The sequence below is a fragment of the Herpailurus yagouaroundi genome, unplaced genomic scaffold (genome assembly GCF_014898765.1).
Source record: "Herpailurus yagouaroundi ecotype Mexico unplaced genomic scaffold, PumYag 161, whole genome shotgun sequence".
Taxonomy (NCBI): Eukaryota; Metazoa; Chordata; class Mammalia; order Carnivora; family Felidae; genus Herpailurus; species Herpailurus yagouaroundi.
Window position 1 is genome coordinate 4,661,314 of NW_024412402.1, and position 6,479 is coordinate 4,667,792.

General features: G+C 38.8%; 2 protein-coding genes across 2 annotated transcripts in view; both read left to right on the top strand.

Moving 5' to 3' along the window:
• Positions 1–6,479, top strand: part of TEX12 (testis expressed 12) — a 60,638-nt gene that overhangs the window by 27,428 nt on the left and 26,731 nt on the right. The window lies entirely within an intron of this gene.
• The window catches only part of BCO2 (beta-carotene oxygenase 2), a 109,735-nt gene that overhangs the window by 27,357 nt on the left and 75,899 nt on the right, over positions 1–6,479 (top strand). The window lies entirely within an intron of this gene.

The following is a 6,479-nucleotide window of genomic DNA, read 5'->3' on the forward strand; positions in this document are numbered from 1 at the left end:
AGAGGGAGAGAGAGAGAATCCCAAGCATGCTCCACACTGTCAGCACAGAACCATAGATGGGGCTTAATCCTATGAACCATGAGATCATGACCTGAGCAGAGATCAGGAGATGGAGGCTTAAGCAACTGAGCCACCTAAGTGCCCCACTGCACACTTTCTTAATCATTTTTTAAAATTTCATTATAAAAATGTTTAAGAATGTCAACTTTATTGAAATAAAGCTTACAGATAAGATGATGCATGATCATATTTATTTTTCTATGACTCAAGTCTGTGGCAAACACTGACTTCAGATTCTAGCCAATTAAAAAAGGGACCATGCTACGTAAATAAGAGGAAAAGGAAATAAAATGTCTTTAGTATGGTCCCAGTTTTGTATTTTTTAAAAAACTACTCTCTCTATTAAGATCTGATTAAGATTGGCTCCTACTCCCATTCAATGAATTGAAGAAAGTCCAGTGTTCTGAAAGTTTCTTCAGATTCCTGACACTCAGGGCCCCCTTTGGCTCTAAGCTCCTGCTTCTTCCAGTGGTGATTATCTTGATATCCATAGCATGTTACTCTTCTGCTCACACTGATTCAGATGTGAAATTCATCCACTCCCTGTAATTTTCACAAAAAAGGGGCTGCACAAAATGCTATGTGTTTAGCAGACTCTGTTAAAGTTATGGTAGTGGAGGCATTTACATTGGAGTAATGCAGTAGTTTTAAATTGTGTCTGTACTTCATCAATCCTAAAGTATGCAGCTTTTCACATTGTAGTATCTCTGAAATAAGAATGTGCCCTACAGGGCACCCAGGTAGTGGCTCAGTAGGTTAAGTGGACTTCAGCTCCAGTCATGGTCTTGCGGTTCATAAGTTCAAGCCCCACATTGGGCTCCGTACTGACAGCTTGGAGCCTGGAGCTTGCTTCGGATTCTGTGTCTCCCTCTCTCTCTGTCCCTCCCCCCACTTATGATCTGTCTCTCTCTCAAAAATAAACAAACATTAAAAAAGTTTTTTTAAAAAAGAATGTGCCTTACAATTGAAGGCATGTCATAATTTATTTGGCAGTATCTTTTCTTTCATAGTGGTACATAAAATAATGATGCATTTTATAATCAGTGGCATCTTAGATTCAATGAAACAGAGAATTCTACTTCTCTGTTTTTCTTTTTAATTTTTTTTTTCAACGTTTATTTATTTTTGGGACAGAGAGAGACAGAGCATGAATGGGGGAGGGGCAGAGAGAGAGGGAGACACAGAATCGGAAACAGGCTCCAGGCTCTGAGCCATCAGCCCAGAGCCCGACGCGGGGCTCGAACTCCTGGACCGGGAGATCGTGACCTGGCTGAAGTCGGACGCTTAACCGACTGCGCCACCCAGGCGCCCCTCTGTTTTCCTTTTAATGTTTTTTTTTTTTCACTTATTTTTGAGAGAGAGAGACAGAGTATGAGCGGGGAAGGGGCAGAGAGAGAGGGAGACACAGAATCCAAAGCAGGCTCCAGGCTCTGAGCTGTCAGCACAGAGCCTGATGCAGGGCTTGAACTCGTGAACCACGAGATCATGCCCTAAGCCATAGTCAGAGCTTAAGTGACTGAACCACCCAGGTGCCCCTACTTCTCTGTTTTTCAAAACTCCTCTGTTGATTTCTACCATTTGAGCTCTACCTTCTTTCCCTGGTGCTTTGATCCAGTCTGGTGCCTCTATCACATTTCTTTAGCCCACTTCTGATTTTGGCAATAACTGCAGCAGACAGTTCCATGCGAGCTCATATTAAAAATATTGCCTTGAGTGTGTTGATATCTTCCCATTTTCTACTACAGATAAATCTGCCTAGCCAAGTATAGTTCAGAAGTGTGGGGGTTAACATCCCCAGGGCAACCTTCAACTAGTGAGTGTCAGAAGCTGGTGGGGAAATGCCCCTGCTTCCCTTCCTCCATGGGGATAATAAAGGGAGACATTCTTGCAAGCTTTTCTCTCAGGAGGTTCTGGAAAAATCAGGCCCACAGGGACAACACACCTTACACTAGCTTTTTCACCTCACGTTTCTCACTCCTGCTCCCTGGGATCACCTCTCAAATAAATTACCTGCACAGAAGTCCTTGTTTCTGGCTCTGTATTTGTTTTGTTTTGTTTTGGTGTGGGACATGGGACTCAGGCTAGGGCCCTCTGTCCTCTCCCTTCCAGAGCTCCCTCTTCCCTTATGCAGAGCAATTCAGCTCTTTCCATCTCTTATATCCAGACCCACCCAGCACACACTCAACTTTTGTATGTCTAAGATTTCACCTGCATCTTTGAAAGGATTCTTGTAAAAGTTTACCAGATTCTGTCCAGGGCAAGGGGTAGGGAGTTGTGTTTTCTTGTTGTTGTTGTTGTTGTTGTTGTTTTAGTTTTCTCAGCTTGCATTCCTATAGAAAGAAAAAACTGTAAGGATCTTTGCTAAAATGTCAATGGTTATCTGAAGATGGAAGGAGGGGTAGTTTAATTTTTTTTCTTTTTGTTCCTTAGTATTTTCTAAAATTTCTGTAACGAATAGGTCTTAATTTTATATTAAGTTAAAATAAAAATGTGATCAAACTGACTTTTTTTCCTTTTAAAAAATAACATTGTTCAAGTTTATAATTTACATACCATGTATTCACCCATTTTAAGTATACAATTCTATGATTTGTAGTTTTCGATTTACCAAGTTGAGTAGGGGCCACGGGCAGGCCACCCCAAAATGTACCACTTTGGCATGCAGATTATTTTGACTGAAAACAGTCAAGGCCCAAAAGACTCAGGAAGAAACTTTGAACTTCCTCCAATTGTCTAAAAAGAATTTAGATAGAGGAAGAGAGCTATCACCAAGAAGAAAGCCATCACCATGGATAACTACAGTATAATATGGACTAGGGGTTTTAAACAGGGAGGAATGTAGCAATCTGTTTGTTAAAATTCCTCTCTATATCCCATTGTTTCTGAATGGCCCAGAAAATATTTGTTTACCAAACATGTACTTTTTTCATCTTCCTGTGAATTAATTTTCTTCCCTTTGAAATCCCAGACCCATGGCCCCTTCTCCTTAGTTCAAGATGACATATATACCTCATTTTGCCTGACTATCTTTGGAATCTCATATCTATGTGGATTCCCTGTACATATGAAATTAAATTTTATTTTCTTTTGTTAATCTGTCTCATGCCAGTTTTTTTCTTTTAGAACAAATGGGGGAGGGGCAGATGGAGAGGGAGATAAAATCTTAAGCAGGCTCCATGCCCATCGAAGAGCACAATGAGGGGCTCAGTTTCATGATTGTGAGATCATGACCTGAGCCAAAATCAAGAATGGGATACTTAACTGAGTGAGGCACCGAGTCACCCATGTCTCATGTCAGCTTAATTCTTAGACCAGCTAGAAGAAATCTGAAGGATAGAGTAAAATTTTTTCCTCCCCAACATGTACAACCATCACCATATCCAGTTTTAGAACATTTCCTTGTCTCTAATAAGATCCTTCATATCTGTTTACAGTTAATCCCCATTCCCACCCTTAACCCTAAGGTAAACATGAATTTACTCTTCAGTCATTATGGATTTGCCTTTTCTGGACATTTCATATAAACAGAAGCATGTAATAGTTTGGCTTCTTTTATTTAGCATAATATTTTTAAAGTTTATTCATTTTGTAGCATGTATCTGTATTTTACTTTTTGCTTATTAGTGTTGGTATTCCATTGTGGACATACCACGTTTTGTTTATTCCTTCACCAGTTGATGGATGTCTGAGCTTTTTGACTAATTTTTTTTTTTACTATTAAAAATTTTTTTTTAATCTTTATTTAGTTTTGAGAGAGAGACAGAGTGTGAGTGGGGGAGGAACAGAGAGAGAGGGAGACACAGAATCCAAAGCAGGCTCCAGGCTTCAACCTGTTAGCACAGAGCCCGACGCGAGGCTTGAAGTCACAAACCATGAGATCATGACCTGAGCTGAAGTCGGCCGCTGAACCAACCGAGCCACCCAGGTGTCCCTTTTTTTTGACTATTATAAATAACAGTGCTACAAATGTGAATGTACAAATTTTGTGTGAATATGTTTTATTTCTCTAGAGTAGATATACAGGAATGCAATTTCTGGGTCAGTGAAAAATCTATATTTAAAAGAGATGCAAAACTATTTTTCAAAGTGGCTGTACTACTTTATTTTCCCATCAGCAATGTATGAGAATTCCTATTTCTTCGCATTCTTGCTGACACTTGTTATTATCTGTCTTCTGATCATAGCCATCCTGGTGGGCAGGAAGTGGTTTCTCATTGTGGTTTTAATGTGCATTTCTCTAATGACTAATGATATTAAGCATCTTTTCATGTGCTTATGAGCTTTTGTACATCTTGTTTAGAGAAATATCTATTCAAATCTTTTGCCCATTTAAAAATTGGATTGTCTTCTCATTAAGTTGTAAGAGTTCTTTCTATATTCTGTATATAAATTTTCGCCATATGTGTGATTTACAAATTTTCCTACTCTGTGGCTTGTCTTTTCATTTTCTTGTGATGTCTTTTGAGTGCAATTTTTTTTTAACTTTTGAAATAATGTAAGGTTCAGAGGAAGTTGCAAAGATAGTGCAGAGCAGTCCCATTATTCTTCACCCAATTTCACCCCCAAATTTTGAATTTTGATTAAGTCCAATTTACTAATTATTTTTAATGGATTATGCTTCTTGAATTGTTTAAAATTTTTTTGCAAAAACCAAGGTCTTGACATTTTCTCCGATTTTATTTTTATAAGATTTATAGCTTTAGTTTTTGTTTTTTTTTTTTAAAGTAATCTCTGTGCCTAATGTTGTGGGGCTTGAGCTTATGACTCTGAGGTCAAGAGTCGCATGCTCTATCGAATGAGCCAGCCAGGTGCCCCAGCTTTAGCTCTTACATTGATGTCCCTGATCCATTTTGAATTAATTTTTGTATATAGTGTGAGGTAAGGGTCTACATTCATTATTTTGCATGTGGATATCCAGTTGTCCCAGCAGCATTTGTTGAAGACTCTTTCTATCAAACTGCCTTTATCAAAAATCAATTGGTCGGGTGGTGGGAGGGAGGGGACAGTGGGTGATGGGCATTGAGGAGGGCACCTGTTGGGATGAGCACTGGGTGTTGTATGGAAACCGATTTGACAATAAATTTCATTTAAAAAAATGAAATTAAATTAACTACTGCTTGGTGTAGACCAAAAAAATCAATTGATTATAAATATATGAATTTATTTCTGAACTCTCAGGTCTGTTCTGTTTATCTATGTTTATCCTTATGTCAGTTATCAAACTGTACTGATAACTGTAGCTTATATTATTTTAAAGATATTTTTTATTTTTTTAATGTTTATTTATTTTTGAGACAGAGAGAGACAGAGCATGAGCAGGGAAGGGGCAGAGAGAGAGGGAGACATAGAATCTGAAGTAGGCTCCAGGCTTGGGGGTGTCAGCACAGAGCCCAACGAGGGGCTTGAGCTCGTCAACTGCGAGATCATAACCTGAGCCAAAGTCAGATGCTCAACCGAGCCACCCAGGCGCCCCTTAACAATTTTTAAAATGTTTATTAATTTTGACAGAAAGAGAGAGCATGAGCAGAGGAGGGGCAGAGACAGAGAGAGAGAGAGAGAGAAGGAGAGAGAATCCCAGCTAGGCCCCGCACTGCCAGCACAGAGCCTAATATGGAGCTCAAACTCACGTACTGTGAGATCGTGACGTGAGCTGAAATTAAGAGTCTGACGCTCAACCAACTGAACCCCCCATATGCCCCAATTTATATTAAGTTCTAAGATTAGGAAATGCAAAAGAAGTTCTTTTTCAACATTTTTTGGCTATTCTGTGTGTTCTGGGTTTCCATATACACTTTAGATACAGCTTGTTAATTTCTGCAAAAAAAAGGCCTGCTGGAATTTTGATAGACATTGAGTTGAATCTATAGATCAATTTCAGGGGAACTGCCATTTTAACAATATTGAGTGTTCTAATCATTGAACATGGAATGTCTCTCCATTTATTAAGATCATATTTCATTTCCTTTAGTATTGTTTTGAAATTTTCATGTACAAGTCATGCACTTATTTTGCTAATTTATTCATAAATATTTTATTCTTCTTAATATTGTGAATGGAATTGTTTTTCTTATTTTTTTCTGATTGTTCATTTTCATATATAGAGGTAAATTTATTTTTGTATATTAATATTGTCTGAAACCTTACTCAACTTGCTTAATTTAAAAAAATTTTTTTAATGTTTATTTATTCTTGAGAGAGAGAAAGAGAGAGCACAAGCAGGGGAGGGGCAGTGAGAGAGGGAGACACATAATTCGAAGCAGGCTCCAGGCTCTGAGCCATCAGCACAGAGCCCAATGCGGGGCTCGAGCCCACAAACTGAGATCATGACCTAAGCCAAAGTTGAACGCTCAACCGACTGAGCCACCCAGGCACCTCCCCTTATTAATTTTAATAGGGGTTTGTGTGCATGTGTACATATT